The sequence below is a fragment of the Littorina saxatilis genome, linkage group LG16 (assembly GCF_037325665.1).
Source record: "Littorina saxatilis isolate snail1 linkage group LG16, US_GU_Lsax_2.0, whole genome shotgun sequence".
Classification (NCBI taxonomy): domain Eukaryota; kingdom Metazoa; phylum Mollusca; class Gastropoda; order Littorinimorpha; family Littorinidae; genus Littorina; species Littorina saxatilis.
In genome coordinates, this window is record NC_090260.1 from 3,982,947 (window position 1) to 4,002,454 (window position 19,508).

General features: G+C 35.4%; 1 protein-coding gene across 1 annotated transcript in view; it reads right to left on the bottom strand.

The window, feature by feature from the left end:
* LOC138951282 (uncharacterized) overlaps positions 1-19,508 on the bottom strand; it is a 73,919-nt gene that overhangs the window by 53,197 nt on the left and 1,214 nt on the right. The window lies entirely within an intron of this gene.

The window sequence follows — 19,508 nt, forward strand, 5'->3', positions numbered from 1 at the left end:
AAGTATGAGGAATTAATGAGAGAGCGAAACAAAGAAAGAAAGAGCTGAGTTGAGTATGAGGAATTAATGAGAGAGCGAAACAAAGAAAGAAAGAAATGGCTGAGTTGAGTATGAGGAATTAATGAGAGAGCGAAACAAAGAAAGAAAGAAATGGCTGAGTTAAGTATGAGGAATTAATGAGAGAGCGAAACAAAGAAAGAAAGAAATGGCTGAGTTGAGTATGAGGAATTAATGAGAGAGCGAAACAAAGAAAGAAATGGCTGAGTTAAGTATGAGGAATTAATGAGAGAGCGAAACAAAGAAAGAAATGGCTGAGTTGAGTATGAGGAATTAATGAGAGAGCGAAACAAAGAAAGAAATGGCTGAGTTAAGTATGAGGAATTAATGAGAGAGCGAAACAAAGAAAGAAATGGCTGAGTTGAGTATGAGGAATTAATGAGAGAGCGAAACAAAGAAAGAAAGAGCTGAGTTAAGTATGAGGAATTAATGAGAGAGCGAAACAAAGAAAGAAAGAGCTGAGTTGAGTATGAGGAATTAATGAGAGAGCGAAACAAAGAAAGAAAGAAATGGCTGAGTTAAGTATGAGGAATTAATGAGAGAGCGAAACAAACAAAGAAAGAAATGGCTGAGTTAAGTATGAGGAATTAATGAGAGAGCGAAACAAAGAAAGAAATGGCTGAGTTAAGTATGAGGAATTAATGAGAGAGCGAAACAAAGAAAGAAATGGCTGAGTTAAGTATGAGGAATTAATGAGAGAGCGAAACAAAGAAAGAAAGAGCTGAGTTAAGTATGAGGAATTAATGAGAGAGCGAAACAAAGAAAGAAATGGCTGAGTTAAGTATGAGGAATTAATGAGAGAGCGAAACAAAGAAAGAAATGGCTGAGTTGAGTATGAGGAATTAATGAGAGAGCGAAACAAAGAAAGAAATGGCTGAGTTAAGTATGAGGAATTAATGAGAGAGCGAAACAAAGAAAGAAATGGCTGAGTTAAGTATGAGGAATTAATGAGAGAGCGAAACAAAGAAAGAAATGGCTGAGTTGAGTATGAGGAATTAATGAGAGAGCGAAACAAAGAAAGAAATGGCTGAGTTGAGTATGAGGAATTAATGAGAGAGCGAAACAAAAAAAGAAAGAAATGGCTGAGTTAAGTATGAGGAATTAATGAGAGAGCGAAACAAAGAAAGAAAGAAATGGCTGAGTTGAGTATGAGGAATTAATGAGAGAGCGAAACAAAGAAAGAAATGGCTGAGTTAAGTATGAGGAATTAATGAGAGAGCGAAACAAAAAAAGAAAGAAATGGCTGAGTTAAGTATGAGGAATTAATGAGAGAGCGAAACAAAGAAAGAAAGAAATGGCTGAGTTGAGTATGAGGAATTAATGAGAGAGCGAAACAAAGAAAGAAAGAGCTGAGTTAAGTATGAGGAATTAATGAGAGAGCGAAACAAAGAAAGAAATGGCTGAGTTAAGTATGAGGAATTAATGAGAGAGCGAAACAAAGAAAGAAATGGCTGAGTTAAGTATGAGGAATTAATGAGAGAGCGAAACAAAGAAAGAAAGAAATGGCTGAGTTAAGTATGAGGAATTAATGAGAGAGCGAAACAAAGAAAGAAATGGCTGAGTTAAGTATGAGGAATTAATGAGAGAGCGAAACAAAGAAAGAAATGGCTGAGTTAAGTATGAGGAATTAATGAGAGAGCGAAACAAAGAAAGAAATGGCTGAGTTAAGTATGAGGAATTAATGAGAGAGCGAAACAAAGAAAGAAAGAGCTGAGTTAAGTATGAGGAATTAATGAGAGAGCGAAACAAAGAAAGAAATGGCTGAGTTAAGTATGAGGAATTAATGAGAGAGCGAAACAAAGAAAGAAATGGCTGAGTTAAGTATGAGGAATTAATGAGAGAGCGAAACAAAGAAAGAAATGGCTGAGTTAAGTATGAGGAATTAATGAGAGAGCGAAACAAAGAAAGAAATGGCTGAGTTAAGTATGAGGAATTAATGAGAGAGCGAAACAAAGAAAGAAATGGCTGAGTTAGGTATGAGGAATTAATGAGAGAGCGAAACAAAGAAAGAAATGGCTGAGTTGAGTATGAGGAATTAATGAGAGAGCGAAACAAAGAAAGAAATGGCTGAGTTGAGTATGAGGAATTAATGAGAGAGCGAAACAAAGAAAGAAAGAAATGGCTGAGTTGAGTATGAGGAATTAATGAGAGAGCGAAACAAAGAAAGAAAGAGCTGAGTTAAGTATGAGGAATTAATGAGAGAGCGAAACAAAGAAAGAAAGAGCTGAGTTAAGTATGAGGAATTAATGAGAGAGCGAAACAAAGAAAGAAAGAGCTGAGTTGAGTATGAGGAATTAATGAGAGAGCGAAACAAAGAAAGAAATGGCTGAGTTGAGTATGAGGAATTAATGAGAGAGCGAAACAAAGAAAGAAAGAAATGGCTGAGTTTAGTATGAGGAATTAATGAGAGAGCGAAACAAAGAAAGAAATGGCTGAGTTAAGTATGAGGAATTAATGAGAGAGCGAAACAAAGAAAGAAAGAAATGGCTGAGTTTAGTATGAGGAATTAATGAGAGAGCGAAACAAAGAAAGAAAGAGCTGAGTTAAGTATGAGGAATTAATGAGAGAGCGAAACAAAGAAAGAAAGAGCTGAGTTAAGTATGAGGAATTAATGAGAGAGCGAAACAAAGAAAGAAAGAGCTGAGTTAAGTATGAGGAATTAATGAGAGAGCGAAACAAAGAAAGAAATGGCTGAGTTAAGTATGAGGAATTAATGAGAGAGCGAAACAAAGAAAGAAATGGCTGAGTTAAGTATGAGGAATTAATGAGAGAGCGAAACAAAGAAAGAAATGGCTGAGTTAAGTATGAGGAATTAATGAGAGAGCGAAACAAAGAAAGAAATGGCTGAGTTGAGTATGAGGAATTAATGAGAGAGCGAAACAAAGAAAGAAATGGCTGAGTTGAGTATGAGGAATTAATGAGAGAGCGAAACAAAGAAAGAAAGAAATGGCTGAGTTAGGTATGAGGAATTAATGAGAGAGCGAAACAAAGAAAGAAAGAAATGGCTGAGTTAGGTATGAGGAATTAATGAGAGAGCGAAACAAAGAAAGAAAGAAATGGCTGAGTTAAGTATGAGGAATTAATGAGAGAGCGAAACAAAGAAAGAAAGAGCTGAGTTAGTATGAGGAATTAATGAGAGAGCGAAACAAAGAAAGAAAGAAATGGCTGAGTTAAGTATGAGGAATTAATGAGAGAGCGAAACAAAGAAAGAAAGAGCTGAGTTAAGTATGAGGAATTAATGAGAGAGCGAAACAAAGAAAGAAAGAGCTGAGTTAAGTATGAGGAATTAATGAGAGAGCGAAACAAAGAAAGAAAGAGCTGAGTTAAGTATGAGGAATTAATGAGAGAGCGAAACAAAGAAAGAAAGAGCTGAGTTGAGTATGAGGAATTAATGAGAGAGCGAAACAAAGAAAGAAATGGCTGAGTTGAGTATGAGGAATTAATGAGAGAGCGAAACAAAGAAAGAAATGGCTGAGTTAAGTATGAGGAATTAATGAGAGAGCGAAACAAAGAAAGAAAGAGCTGAGTTAAGTATGAGGAATTAATGAGAGAGCGAAACAAAGAAAGAAAGAGCTGAGTTAAGTATGAGGAATTAATGAGAGAGCGAAACAAAGAAAGAAAGAAATGGCTGAGTTAAGTATGAGGAATTAATGAGAGCGCGAAACAAAGAAAGAAAGAAATGGCTGAGTTAGGTATGAGGAATTAATGAGAGAGCGAAACAAAGAAAGAAATGGCTGAGTTAAGTATGAGGAATTAATGAGAGAGCGAAACAAAGAAAGAAAGAAATGGCTGAGTTAAGTATGAGGAATTAATGAGAGAGCGAAACAAAGAAAGAAAGAGCTGAGTTAAGTATGAGGAATTAATGAGAGAGCGAAACAAAGAAAGAAAGAAATGGCTGAGTTAAGTATGAGGAATTAATGAGAGAGCGAAACAAAGAAAGAAAGAGCTGAGTTGAGTATGATTAATTAATGAGAGAGCGAAACAAAGAAAGAAAGAAATGGCTGAGTTAAGTATGAGGAATTAATGAGAGAGCGAAACAAAGAAAGAAAGAAATGGCTGAGTTGAGTATGAGGAATTAATGAGAGAGCGAAACAAAGAAAGAAAGAAATGGCTGAGTTAAGTATGAGCAATTAATGAGAGAGCGAAACAAAGAAAGAAATGGCTGAGTTGAGTATGAGGAATTAATGAGAGAGCGAAACAAAGAAAGAAAGAGCTGAGTTAAGTATGAGGAATTAATGAGAGAGCGAAACAAAGAAAGAAATGGCTGAGTTGAGTATGAGGAATTAATGAGAGAGCGAAACAAAGAAAGAAAGAGCTGAGTTAAGTATGAGGAATTAATGAGAGAGCGAAACAAAGAAAGAAAGAAATGGCTGAGTTGAGTATGAGGAATTAATGAGAGAGCGAAACAAAGAAAGAAAGAAATGGCTGAGTTAAGTATGAGCAATTAATGAGAGAGCGAAACAAAGAAAGAAATGGCTGAGTTGAGTATGAGGAATTAATGAGAGAGCGAAACAAAGAAAGAAAGAAATGGCTGAGTTAAGTATGAGGAATTAATGAGAGAGCGAAACAAAGAAAGAAAGAAATGGCTGAGTTAAGTATGAGGAATTAATGAGAGAGCGAAACAAAGAAAGAAAGAGCTGAGTTAGGTATGAAGAATTAATGAGAGAGCGAAACAAAGAAAGAAATGGCTCAGTTAAGTATGAGGAATTAATGAGAGAGCGAAACAAAGAAAGAAAGAGCTGAGTTAAGTATGAGGAATTAATGAGAGAGCGAAACAAAGAAAGAAAGAGCTGAGTTAAGTATGAGGAATTAATGAGAGAGCGAAACAAAGAAAGAAATGGCTCAGTTAAGTATGAGGAATTAATGAGAGAGCGAAACAAAGAAAGAAATGGCTGAGTTAGGTATGAAGAATTAATGAGAGAGCGAAACAAAGAAAGAAAGAAATGGCTGAGTTGAGTATGAGGAATTAATGAGAGAGCGAAACAAAGAAAGAAATGGCTGAGTTAAGTATGAGGAATTAATGAGAGAGCGAAACAAAGAAAGAAAGAAATGGCTGAGTTGAGTATGAGGAATTAATGAGAGAGCGAAACAAAGAAAGAAATGGCTGAGTTAAGTATGAGGAATTAATGAGAGAGCGAAACAAAGAAAGAAATGGCTGAGTTAGGTATGAGGAATTAATGAGAGAGCGAAACAAAGAAAGAAAGAGCTGAGTTAAGTATGAGGAATTAATGAGAGAGCGAAACAAAGAAAGAAAGAAATGGCTGAGTTGAGTATGAGGAATTAATGAGAGAGCGAAACAAAAAAAGAAAGAAATGGCTGAGTTAAGTATGAGGAATTAATGAGAGAGCGAAACAAAGAAAGAAAGAGCTGAGTTAAGTATGAGGAATTAATGAGAGAGCGAAACAAAAAAAGAAAGAGCTGAGTTAAGTATGAGGAATTAATGAGAGAGCGAAACAAAGAAAGAAAGAGCTGAGTTAAGTATGAGGAATTAATGAGAGAGCGAAACAAAGAAAGAAAGAAATGGCTGAGTTGAGTATGAGGAATTAATGAGAGAGCGAAACAAAAAAAGAAAGAAATGGCTGAGTTGAGTATGAGGAATTAATGAGAGAGCGAAACAAAAAAAGAAAGAAATGGCTGAGTTGAGTATGAGGAATTAATGAGAGAGCGAAACAAAGAAAGAAAGAGCTGAGTTAAGTATGAGGAATTAATGAGAGAGCGAAACAAAGAAAGAAAGAAATGGCTGAGTTGAGTATGAGGAATTAATGAGAGAGCGAAACAAAAAAAGAAAGAAATGGCTGAGTTGAGTATGAGGAATTAATGAGAGAGCGAAACAAAGAAAGAAATGGCTGAGTTGAGTATGAGGAATTAATGAGAGAGCGAAACAAAAAAAGAAAGAAATGGCTGAGTTGAGTATGAGGAATTAATGAGAGAGCGAAACAAAGAAAGAAATGGCTGAGTTAAGTATGAGGAATTAATGAGAGAGCGAAACAAAGAAAGAAATGGCTGAGTTAAGTATGAGGAATTAATGAGAGAGCGAAACAAAAAAAGAAAGAAATGGCTGAGTTGAGTATGAGGAATTAATGAGAGAGCGAAACAAAGAAAGAAAGAAATGGCTGAGTTGAGTATGAGGAATTAATGAGAGAGCGAAACAAAGAAAGAAAGAAGTGGCTGAGTTGAGTATGAGGAATTAATGAGAGAGCGAAACAAAGAAAGAAAGAGCTGAGTTAAGTATGAGGAATTAATGAGAGAGCGAAACAAAGAAAGAAAGAAATGGCTGAGTTAAGTATGAGGAATTAATGAGAGAGCGAAACAAAGAAAGAAAGAAGTGGCTGAGTTAAGTATGAGGAATTAATGAGAGAGCGAAACAAAGAAAGAAAGAAATGGCTGAGTTGAGTATGAGGAATTAAAGAGAGAGCGAAACAAAGAAAGAAAGAGCTGAGTTAAGTATGAGGAATTAATGAGAGAGCGAAACAAAGAAAGAAAGAAATGGCTGAGTTAAGTATGAGGAATTAATGAGAGAGCGAAACAAAGAAAGAAAGAGCTGAGTTAAGTATGAGGAATTAATGAGAGAGCGAAACAAAGAAAGAAAGAGCTGAGTTAAGTATGAGGAATTAATGAGAGAGCGAAACAAAGAAAGAAATGGCTGAGTTAAGTATGAGGAATTAATGAGAGAGCGAAACAAAGAAAGAAAGAAATGGCTGAGTTAAGTATGAGGAATTAATGAGAGAGCGAAACAAAGAAAGAAAGAAAGAGCTGAGTTAAGTATGAGGAATTAATGAGAGAGCGAAACAAAGAAAGAAATGGCTGAGTTAAGTATGAGGAATTAATGAGAGAGCGAAACAAAGAAAGAAATGGCTGAGTTAAGTATGAGGAATTAATGAGAGAGCGAAACAAAGAAAGAAATGGCTGAGTTAAGTATGAGGAATTAATGAGAGAGCGAAACAAAGAAAGAAAGAGCTGAGTTAAGTATGAGGAATTAATGAGAGAGCGAAACAAAGAAAGAAAGAGCTGAGTTAAGTATGAGGAATTAATGAGAGAGCGAAACAAAGAAAGAAAGAGCTGAGTTAAGTATGAGGAATTAATGAGAGAGCGAAACAAAGAAAGAAAGAGCTGAGTTGAGTATGAGGAATTAATGAGAGAGCGAAACAAAGAAAGAAATGGCTGAGTTAAGTATGAGGAATTAATGAGAGAGCGAAACAAAGAAAGAAAGAGCTGAGTTAAGTATGAGGAATTAATGAGAGAGCGAAACAAAGAAAGAAAGAGCTGAGTTAAGTATGAAGAATTAATGAGAGAGCGAAACAAAGAAAGAAATGGCTGAGTTGAGTATGAGGAATTAATGAGAGAGCGAAACAAAGAAAGAAAGAAATGGCTGAGTTGAGTATGAGGAATTAATGAGAGAGCGAAACAAAGAAAGAAAGAAATGGCTGAGTTGAGTGTGAGGAATTAATGAGAGAGCGAAACAAAGAAAGAAATGGCTGAGTTAAGTATGAGGAATTAATGAGAGAGCGAAACAAAGAAAGAAAGAAATGGCTGAGTTGAGTATGAGGAATTAATGAGAGAGCGAAACAAAGAAAGAAAGAAATGGCTGAGTTAAGTATGAGGAATTAATGAGAGAGCGAAACAAAGAAAGAAATGGCTGAGTTGAGTATGAGGAATTAATGAGAGAGCGAAACAAAGAAAGAAAGAGCTGAGTTAAGTATGAGGAATTAATGAGAGAGCGAAACAAAGAAAGAAAGAGCTGAGTTAAGTATGAGGAATTAATGAGAGAGCGAAACAAAGAAAGAAAGAAATGGCTGAGTTAAGTATGAGGAATTAATGAGAGAGCGAAACAAAGAAAGAAAGAAATGGCTGAGTTGAGTATGAGGAATTAATGAGAGAGCGAAACAAAGAAAGAAAGAGCTGAGTTAAGTATGAGGAATTAATGAGAGAGCGAAACAAAGAAAGAAAGAAATGGCTGAGTTAAGTATGAGGAATTAATGAGAGAGCGAAACAAAGAAAGAAATGGCTGAGTTAAGTATGAGGAATTAATGAGAGAGCGAAACAAAGAAAGAAATGGCTGAGTTAAGTATGAGGAATTAATGAGAGAGCGAAACAAAGAAAGAAAGAAATGGCTGAGTTAAGTATGAGGAATTAATGAGAGAGCGAAACAAAGAAAGAAAGAGCTGAGTTAAGTATGAGGAATTAATGAGAGAGCGAAACAAAGAAAGAAAGAAATGGCTGAGTTAAGTATGAGGAATTAATGAGAGAGCGAAACAAAGAAAGAAAGAGCTGAGTTAAGTATGAGGAATTAATGAGAGAGCGAAACAAAGAAAGAAAGAAATGGCTGAGTTAAGTATGAGGAATTAATGAGAGAGCGAAACAAAGAAAGAAAGAAATGGCTGAGTTAAGTATGAGGAATTAATGAGAGAGCGAAACAAAGAAAGAAAGAAATGGCTGAGTTAAGTATGAGGAATTAATGAGAGAGCGAAACAAAGAAAGAAATGGCTGAGTTAAGTATGAGGAATTAATGAGAGAGCGAAACAAAGAAAGAAAGAGCTGAGTTAAGTATGAGGAATTAATGAGAGAGCGAAACAAAGAAAGAAATGGCTGAGTTGAGTATGAGGAATTAATGAGAGAGCGAAACAAAGAAAGAAAGAGCTGAGTTAAGTATGAGGAATTAATGAGAGAGCGAAACAAAGAAAGAAAGAAATGGCTGAGTTGAGTATGAGGAATTAATGAGAGAGCGAAACAAAGAAAGAAAGAAATGGCTGAGTTAAGTATGAGGAATTAATGAGAGAGCGAAACAAAGAAAGAAATGGCTGAGTTAAGTATGAGGAATTAATGAGAGAGCGAAACAAAGAAAGAAAGAAATGGCTGAGTTAAGTATGAGGAATTAATGAGAGAGCGAAACAAAGAAAGAAAGAAATGGCTGAGTTAAGTATGAGGAATTAATGAGAGAGCGAAACAAAGAAAGAAAGAGCTGAGTTAAGTATGAGGAATTAATGAGAGAGCGAAACAAAGAAAGAAATGGCTGAGTTAAGTATGAGGAATTAATGAGAGAGCGAAACAAAGAAAGAAAGAGCTGAGTTAAGTATGAGGAATTAATGAGAGAGCGAAACAAAGAAAGAAAGAGCTGAGTTAAGTATGAGGAATTAATGAGAGAGCGAAACAAAGAAAGAAATGGCTGAGTTAAGTATGAGGAATTAATGAGAGAGCGAAACAAAGAAAGAAATGGCTGAGTTAAGTATGAGGAATTAATGAGAGAGCGAAACAAAGAAAGAAAGAAATGGCTGAGTTGAGTATGAGGAATTAATGAGAGAGCGAAACAAAGAAAGAAATGGCTGAGTTAAGTATGAGGAATTAATGAGAGAGCGAAACAAAGAAAGAAAGAAATGGCTGAGTTGAGTATGAGGAATTAATGAGAGAGCGAAACAAAGAAAGAAATGGCTGAGTTAAGTATGAGGAATTAATGAGAGAGCGAAACAAAGAAAGAAATGGCTGAGTTAAGTATGAGGAATTAATGAGAGAGCGAAACAAAGAAAGAAAGAGCTGAGTTAAGTATGAGGAATTAATGAGAGAGCGAAACAAAGAAAGAAAGAAATGGCTGAGTTGAGTATGAGGAATTAATGAGAGAGCGAAACAAAAAAAGAAAGAAATGGCTGAGTTAAGTATGAGGAATTAATGAGAGAGCGAAACAAAGAAAGAAAGAGCTGAGTTAAGTATGAGGAATTAATGAGAGAGCGAAACAAAAAAAGAAAGAGCTGAGTTAAGTATGAGGAATTAATGAGAGAGCGAAACAAAGAAAGAAAGAGCTGAGTTAAGTATGAGGAATTAATGAGAGAGCGAAACAAAGAAAGAAAGAAATGGCTGAGTTAAGTATGAGGAATTAATGAGAGAGCGAAACAAAAAAAGAAAGAAATGGCTGAGTTGAGTATGAGGAATTAATGAGAGAGCGAAACAAAAAAAGAAAGAAATGGCTGAGTTAAGTATGAGGAATTAATGAGAGAGCGAAACAAAGAAAGAAAGAGCTGAGTTAAGTATGAGGAATTAATGAGAGAGCGAAACAAAGAAAGAAAGAAATGGCTGAGTTGAGTATGAGGAATTAATGAGAGAGCGAAACAAAAAAAGAAAGAAATGGCTGAGTTGAGTATGAGGAATTAATGAGAGAGCGAAACAAAGAAAGAAATGGCTGAGTTAAGTATGAGGAATTAATGAGAGAGCGAAACAAAGAAAGAAAAATGGCTGAGTTGAGTATGAGGAATTAATGAGAGAGCGAAACAAAGAAAGAAATGGCTGAGTTAAGTATGAGGAATTAATGAGAGAGCGAAACAAAGAAAGAAATGGCTGAGTTAAGTATGAGGAATTAATGAGAGAGCGAAACAAAAAAAGAAAGAAATGGCTGAGTTGAGTATGAGGAATTAATGAGAGAGCGAAACAAAGAAAGAAAGAGCTGAGTTAAGTATGAGGAATTAATGAGAGAGCGAAACAAAGAAAGAAAGAAATGGCTGAGTTAAGTATGAGGAATTAATGAGAGAGCGAAACAAAGAAAGAAAGAGCTGAGTTAAGTATGAGGAATTAATGAGAGAGCGAAACAAAGAAAGAAAGAGCTGAGTTAAGTATGAGGAATTAATGAGAGAGCGAAACAAAGAAAGAAAGAGCTGAGTTAAGTATGAGGAATTAATGAGAGAGCGAAACAAAGAAAGAAAGAGCTGAGTTAAGTATGAGGAATTAATGAGAGAGCGAAACAAAGAAAGAAATGGCTGAGTTAAGTATGAGGAATTAATGAGAGAGCGAAACAAAGAAAGAAAGAGCTGAGTTAAGTATGAGGAATTAATGAGAGAGCGAAACAAAGAAAGAAAGAGCTGAGTTAAGTATGAGGAATTAATGAGAGAGCGAAACAAAGAAAGAAATGGCTGAGTTAAGTATGAGGAATTAATGAGAGAGCGAAACAAAGAAAGAAAGAAATGGCTGAGTTAAGTATGAGGAATTAATGAGAGAGCGAAACAAAGAAAGAAAGAAATGGCTGAGTTAAGTATGAGGAATTAATGAGAGAGCGAAACAAAGAAAGAAATGGCTGAGTTAAGTATGAGGAATTAATGAGAGAGCGAAACAAAGAAAGAAAGAAATGGCTGAGTTGAGTATGAGGAATTAATGAGAGAGCGAAACAAAGAAAGAAAGAAATGGCTGAGTTAAGTATGAGGAATTAATGAGAGAGCGAAACAAAGAAAGAAATGGCTGAGTTAAGTATGAGGAATTAATGAGAGAGCGAAACAAAGAAAGAAAGAGCTGAGTTAAGTATGAGGAATTAATGAGAGAGCGAAACAAAGAAAGAAAGAGCTGAGTTAAGTATGAGGAATTAATGAGAGAGCGAAACAAAGAAAGAAAGAAATGGCTGAGTTAAGTATGAGGAATTAATGAGAGAGCGAAACAAAGAAAGAAAGAAATGGCTGAGTTAAGTATGAGGAATTAATGAGAGAGCGAAACAAAGAAAGAAAGAGCTGAGTTAAGTATGAGGAATTAATGAGAGAGCGAAACAAAGAAAGAAATGGCTGAGTTAAGTATGAGGAATTAATGAGAGAGCGAAACAAAGAAAGAAAGAGCTGAGTTAAGTATGAGGAATTAATGAGAGAGCGAAACAAAGAAAGAAAGAAATGGCTGAGTTAAGTATGAGGAATTAATGAGAGAGCGAAACAAAGAAAGAAAGAAATGGCTGAGTTAAGTATGAGGAATTAATGAGAGAGCGAAACAAAGAAAGAAAGAGCTGAGTTAAGTATGAGGAATTAATGAGAGAGCGAAACAAAGAAAGAAAGAGCTGAGTTAAGTATGAGGAATTAATGAGAGAGCGAAACAAAGAAAGAAATGGCTGAGTTAAGTATGAGGAATTAATGAGAGAGCGAAACAAAGAAAGAAAGAGCTGAGTTAAGTATGAGGAATTAATGAGAGAGCGAAACAAAGAAAGAAAGAGCTGAGTTAAGTATGAGGAATTAATGAGAGAGCGAAACAAAGAAAGAAAGAGCTGAGTTAAGTATGAGGAATTAATGAGAGAGCGAAACAAAGAAAGAAATGGCTGAGTTGAGTATGAGGAATTAATGAGAGAGCGAAACAAAGAAAGAAAGAGCTGAGTTAAGTATGAGGAATTAATGAGAGAGCGAAACAAAGAAAGAAATGGCTGAGTTAAGTATGAGGAATTAATGAGAGAGCGAAACAAAGAAAGAAAGAGCTGAGTTAAGTATGAGGAATTAATGAGAGAGCGAAACAAAGAAAGAAATGGCTGAGTTAAGTATGAGGAATTAATGAGAGAGCGAAACAAAGAAAGAAATGGCTGAGTTAAGTATGAGGAATTAATGAGAGAGCGAAACAAAGAAAGAAAGAAATGGCTGAGTTGAGTATGAGGAATTAATGAGAGAGCGAAACAAAGAAAGAAAGAAATGGCTGAGTTAAGTATGAGGAATTAATGAGAGAGCGAAACAAAGAAAGAAATGGCTGAGTTAAGTATGAGGAATTAATGAGAGAGCGAAACAAAGAAAGAAAGAGCTGAGTTAAGTATGAGGAATTAATGAGAGAGCGAAACAAAGAAAGAAAGAAATGGCTGAGTTAAGTATGAGGATTTAATGAGAGAGCGAAACAAAGAAAGAAATGGCTGAGTTAAGTATGAGGAATTAATGAGAGAGCGAAACAAAGAAAGAAATGGCTGAGTTAAGTATGAGGAATTAATGAGAGAGCGAAACAAAGAAAGAAAATGGCTGAGTTAAGTATGAGGAATTAATGAGAGAGCGAAACAAAGAAAGAAATGGCTGAGTTGAGTATGAGGAATTAATGAGAGAGCGAAACAAAGAAAGAAATGGCTGAGTTAGTATGAGGAATTAATGAGAGAGCGAAACAAAGAAAGAAAGAAATGGCTGAGTTGAGTATGAGGAATTAATGAGAGAGCGAAACAAAGAAAGAAAGAGCTGAGTTAAGTATGAGGAATTAATGAGAGAGCGAAACAAAGAAAGAAAGAGCTGAGTTAAGTATGAGGAATTAATGAGAGAGCGAAACAAAGAAAGAAAGAGCTGAGTTAAGTATGAGGAATTAATGAGAGAGCGAAACAAAGAAAGAAATGGCTGAGTTGAAGTATGAGGAATTAATGAGAGAGCGAAACAAAGAAAGAAAGAAATGGCTGAGTTTAGTATGAGGAATTAATGAGAGAGCGAAACAAAGAAAGAAATGGCTGAGTTGAGTATGAGGAATTAATGAGAGAGCGAAACAAAGAAAGAAAGAAATGGCTGAGTTTAGTATGAGGAATTAATGAGAGAGCGAAACAAAGAAAGAAAGAGCTGAGTTAAGTATGAGGAATTAATGAGAGAGCGAAACAAAGAAAGAAAGAGCTGAGTTAAGTATGAGGAATTAATGAGAGAGCGAAACAAAGAAAGAAAGAGCTGAGTTAAGTATGAGGAATTAATGAGAGAGCGAAACAAAGAAAGAAATGGCTGAGTTAAGTATGAGGAATTAATGAGAGAGCGAAACAAAGAAAGAAATGGCTGAGTTGAGTATGAGGAATTAATGAGAGAGCGAAACAAAGAAAGAAATGGCTGAGTTAAGTATGAGGAATTAATGAGAGAGCGAAACAAAGAAAGAAATGGCTGAGTTAAGTATGAGGAATTAATGAGAGAGCGAAACAAAGAAAGAAATGGCTGAGTTAAGTATGAGGAATTAATGAGAGAGCGAAACAAAGAAAGAAAGAAATGGCTGAGTTAGGTATGAGGAATTAATGAGAGAGCGAAACAAAGAAAGAAAGAAATGGCTGAGTTAAGTATGAGGAATTAATGAGAGAGCGAAACAAAGAAAGAAAGAAATGGCTGAGTTAAGTATGAGGAATTAATGAGAGAGCGAAACAAAGAAAGAAAGAGCTGAGTTAGTATGAGGAATTAATGAGAGAGCGAAACAAAGAAAGAAAGAAATGGCTGAGTTAAGTATGAGGAATTAATGAGAGAGCGAAACAAAGAAAGAAAGAGCTGAGTTAAGTATGAGGAATTAATGAGAGAGCGAAACAAAGAAAGAAAGAGCTGAGTTAAGTATGAGGAATTAATGAGAGAGCGAAACAAAGAAAGAAAGAGCTGAGTTAAGTATGAGGAATTAATGAGAGAGCGAAACAAAGAAAGAAAGAGCTGAGTTGAGTATGAGGAATTAATGAGAGAGCGAAACAAAGAAAGAAATGGCTGAGTTAGTATGAGGAATTAATGAGAGAGCGAAACAAAGAAAGAAATGGCTGAGTTAAGTATGAGGAATTAATGAGAGAGCGAAACAAAGAAAGAAAGAGCTGAGTTAAGTATGAGGAATTAATGAGAGAGCGAAACAAAGAAAGAAAGAGCTGAGTTAAGTATGAGGAATTAATGAGAGAGCGAAACAAAGAAAGAAAGAAATGGCTGAGTTAAGTATGAGGAATTAATGAGAGAGCGAAACAAAGAAAGAAAGAAATGGCTGAGTTAGGTATGAGGAATTAATGAGAGAGCGAAACAAAGAAAGAAATGGCTGAGTTAAGTATGAGGAATTAATGAGAGAGCGAAACAAAGAAAGAAAGAAATGGCTGAGTTAAGTATGAGGAATTAATGAGAGAGCGAAACAAAGAAAGAAAGAGCTGAGTTAAGTATGAGGAATTAATGAGAGAGCGAAACAAAGAAAGAAAGAAATGGCTGAGTTAAGTATGAGGAATTAATGAGAGAGCGAAACAAAGAAAGAAAGAGCTGAGTTGAGTATGAGGAATTAATGAGAGAGCGAAACAAAGAAAGAAAGAAATGGCTGAGTTAAGTATGAGGAATTAATGAGAGAGCGAAACAAAGAAAGAAAGAAATGGCTGAGTTGAGTATGAGGAATTAATGAGAGAGCGAAACAAAGAAAGAAAGAAATGGCTGAGTTAAGTATGAGGAATTAATGAGAGAGCGAAACAAAGAAAGAAATGGCTGAGTTGAGTATGAGGAATTAATGAGAGAGCGAAACAAAGAAAGAAAGAGCTGAGTTAAGTATGAGGAATTAATGAGAGAGCGAAACAAAGAAAGAAATGGCTGAGTTGAGTATGAGGAATTAATGAGAGAGCGAAACAAAGAAAGAAAGAGCTGAGTTAAGTATGAGGAATTAATGAGAGAGCGAAACAAAGAAAGAAAGAAATGGCTGAGTTGAGTATGAGGAATTAATGAGAGAGCGAAACAAAGAAAGAAAGAAATGGCTGAGTTAAGTATGAGGAATTAATGAGAGAGCGAAACAAAGAAAGAAATGGCTGAGTTGAGTATGAGGAATTAATGAGAGAGCGAAACAAAGAAAGAAAGAGCTGAGTTAAGTATGAGGAATTAATGAGAGAGCGAAACAAAGAAAGAAAGAGCTGAGTTAAGTATGAGGAATTAATGAGAGAGCGAAACAAAGAAAGAAAGAAATGGCTGAGTTAAGTATGAGGAATTAATGAGAGAGCGAAACAAAGAAAGAAAGAAATGGCTGAGTTGAGTATGAGGAATTAATGAGAGAGCGAAACAAAGAAAGAAAGAAATGGCTGAGTTAAGTATGAGGAATTAATGAGAGAGCGAAACAAAGAAAGAAATGGCTGAGTTTAGTATGAGGAATTAATGAGAGAGCGAAACAAAGAAAGAAAGAGCTGAGTTAAGTATGAGGAATTAATGAGAGAGCGAAACAAAGAAAGAAAGAGCTGAGTTAAGTATGAGGAATTAATGAGAGAGCGAAACAAAGAAAGAAAGAGCTGAGTTAAGTATGAGGAATTAATGAGAGAGCGAAACAAAGAAAGAAATGGCTGAGTTAAGTATGAGGAATTAATGAGAGAGCGAAACAAAGAAAGAAAGAGCTGAGTTAAGTATGAGGAATTAATGAGAGAGCGAAACAAAGAAAGAAATGGCTGAGTTAAGTATGAGGAATTAAGAGAGAGCGAAACAAAGAAAGAAAGAGCTGAGTTAAGTATGAGGAATTAATGAGAGAGCGAAACAAAGAAAGAAAGAAATGGCTGAGTTGAGTATGAGGAATTAATGAGAGAGCGAAACAAAGAAAGAAAGAAATGGCTGAGTTAAGTATGAGGAATTAATGAGAGAGCGAAACAAAGAAAGAAAGAAATGGCTGAGTTAAGTATGAGGAATTAATGAGAGAGCGAAACAAAGAAAGAAAGAAAGAGCTGAGTTAGGTATGAGGAATTAATGAGAGAGCGAAACAAAGAAAGAAAGAGCTGAGTTAAGTATGAGGAATTAATGAGAGAGCGAAACAAAGAAAGAAAGAGCTGAGTTAAGTATGAGGAATTAATGAGAGAGCGAAACAAAGAAAGAAATGGCTGAGTTAAGTATGAGGAATTAATGAGAGAGCGAAACAAAGAAAGAAATGGCTGAGTTAAGTATGAAGAATTAATGAGAGAGCGAAACAAAGAAAGAAAGAAATGGCTGAGTTAAGTATGAGGAATTAATGAGAGAGCGAAACAAAGAAAGAAATGGCTGAGTTAAGTATGAGGAATTAATGAGAGCGCGAAACAAAGAAAGAAAGAAATGGCTGAGTTAAGTATGAGGAATTAATGAGAGCGCGAAACAAAGAAAGAAAGAGCTGAGTTAAGTATGAGGAATTAATGAGAGAGCGAAACAAAGAAAGAAAGAGCTGAGTTAAGTATGAGGAATTAATGAGAGAGCGAAACAAAGAAAGAAATGGCTGAGTTAAGTATGAAGAATTAATGAGAGAGCGAAACAAACAAAGAAAGAAAGAGCTGAGTTAAGTATGAGGAATTAATGAGAGAGCAAAACAAAGAAAGAAAGAAATGGCTGAGTTAGGTATGAGGAATTAATGAGAGAGCGAAACAAAGAAAGAAAGAAATGGCTGAGTTAAGTATTATAAGTAATTAATGAGAGAGCGAAACAAAGAAAGAACGAAATGGCTGAGTTAAGTATTTAATATAAGTAATTAATGAGAGAGCGAAACAAAGAAAGAAAGAAATGGCTGAGTTAAGTATGAGGAATTAATGAGAGAGCGAAACAAAGAAAGAAAGAAATGGCTGAGTTAAGTATGAGGAATTAATGAGAGAGCGAAACAAAGAAAGAAATGGCTGAGTTAAGTATGAGGAATTAATGAGAGAGCGAAACAAAGAAAGAAATGGCTGAGTTGAGTATGAGGAATTAATGAGAGAGCGAAACAAAGAAAGAAAGAGCTGAGTTAAGTATGAGGAATTAATGAGAGAGCGAAACAAAGAAAGAAATGGCTGAGTTAAGTATGAGGAATTAATGAGAGAGCGAAACAAAGAAAGAAAGAGCTGAGTTAAGTATGAGGAATTAATGAGAAAGCGAAACAAAGAAAGAAAGAAATGGCTGAGTTGAGTATGATTAATTAATGAGAGAGCGAAACAAAGAAAGAAAGAAATGGCTGAGTTGAGTATGAGGAATTAATGAGAGAGCGAAACAAAGAAAGAAAGAAATGGCTGAGTTAAGTATGAGGAATTAATGAGAGAGCGAAACAAAGAAAGAAAGAGCTGAGTTAAGTATGAAGAATTAATGAGAGAGCGAAACAAACAAAGAAAGAAAGAGCTGAGTTAAGTATGAGGAATTAATGAGAGAGCAAAACAAAGAAAGAAAGAAATGGCTGAGTTAAGTATGAGGAATTAATGAGAGAGCGAAACAAAGAAAGAAAGAAATGGCTGAGTTAAGTATTATAAGGAATTAATGAGAGCGCGAAACAAAGAAAGAAAGAAATGGCTGAGTTAAGTATTATAAGGAATTAATGAGAGAGCGAAACAAAGAAAGAAAGAAATGGCTGAGTTAAGTATTATAAGGAATTAATGAGAGCGCGAAACAAAGAAAGAAAGAAATGGCTGAGTTAAGTAGTATAAGTAATTAATGAGAGAGCGAAACAAAGAAAGAAAGAAATGGCTGAGTTAAGTAGTATAAGTAATTAATGAGAGAGCGAAACAAAGAAAGAAAGAAATGGCTGAAATAGAACGGAATTGTATAGATAGCAACAGTAATAAATGTAGAAAAGGCTGTGCAACTTCTTCTTCTTCTGCGTTCGTGGGCTGAAACTCCCACGTACACTACGTGTTTTTTGCACGAGTGGAATTTTACGTGTATGACCGTTTTTACCCCGCCATTTAGGCAGCCATACGCCGCTTTCGGGGAAAGCATGCTGGGTATTTTTGTGTTTCTATAACCCACCGAACTCTGACATGGATTACAGGATCTTTTTCGTGCGCACTTGGTCTTGTGCTTGCGTGTACACACGGGGGTGTTCGGACACCGAGAAGAGTCTGCACACAAAGTTGACTCTGAGAAATAAATCTCTCGCCGAACGTGGGGACGAACTCACGCTGACAGCGGCCAACTGGATACAAATCCAGCGCGCTACCGACTGAGCTATATCCCCGCCCTGGCTGTGCAACATATTAGAAGGGAATTTATGAGAGATCGAAAACAAGAAAGAATGATAAAGCTGAGCAAAATAAAAGAAGAGAATTTTTGAGCGAGCGAAACACACACAAATTTAGACGAGTTAGTAAAATAAACGAAGGGAATTTATGAGAGAGCAAAACAACGGAAAAAAAGAAAAGACTGAGTGAAGTCTTAGAAGGGAATTTATGAGAGAGCAAAACAACGGAAAAAAAGAAAAGACTGAGTGAAGTCTTAGAAGGGAATTTATGAGAGAGCAAAACAACGGAAAAAAAGAAAAGACTGAGTGAAGTCTTAGAAGGGAATTTATGAGAGAGCAAAACAACGGAAAAAAAGAAAAGACTGAGTGAAGTCTTAGAAGGGAATTTATGAGAGAGCAAAACAACGGAAAAAAAGAAAAGACTGAGTGAAGTCTTAGAAGGGAATTTATGAGAGAGCAAAACAACGGAAAAAAAGAAAAGACTGAGTGAAGTCTTAGAAGGGAATTTATGAGAGAGCAAAACAACGGAAAAAAAGAAAAGACTGAGTGAAGTCTTAGAAGGGAATTTATGAGAGAGCAAAACAACGGAAAAAAAGAAAAGACTGAGTGAAGTCTTAGAAGGGAATTTATGAGAGAGCAAAAGAAAGAAAGAAAGATCATTCTGAGTAAAATATTAGACAGAAATTAATGAGAGAGCTTAAATAAATAAAACGCTAAGTTAAATATTAAAAGGGAATATATGAGAAAGAGAAACAAAGAAAGAAAGAACAATCTGGGTAAAAACAATAGAAGGGAATTTATGAAAAAGCGAAACAAGGAAAGAAAATAAAAGGCTCAGTAAAATATTTGGAGGTAATTTATGGGAAAGTGAAAAAAAAGGCAAAGTAAATGAATAGAATGGAATTTATGAGAGAGCAACATAAATTTAAAAAAAAGGCTGAGTAAAGTATATGAGCGGATTTGATGAGAGAGCGACATAAAGACAGAAAGAAATGGCTGAGTAAAAAAATTGAAGGAATTCATGACAGTGCTAAACAACATAAATAAATAAAAGGCTAAGTGAAATATTAGAAGGGATGTTATGAGAAAGCGTAACAAAGAAAGAA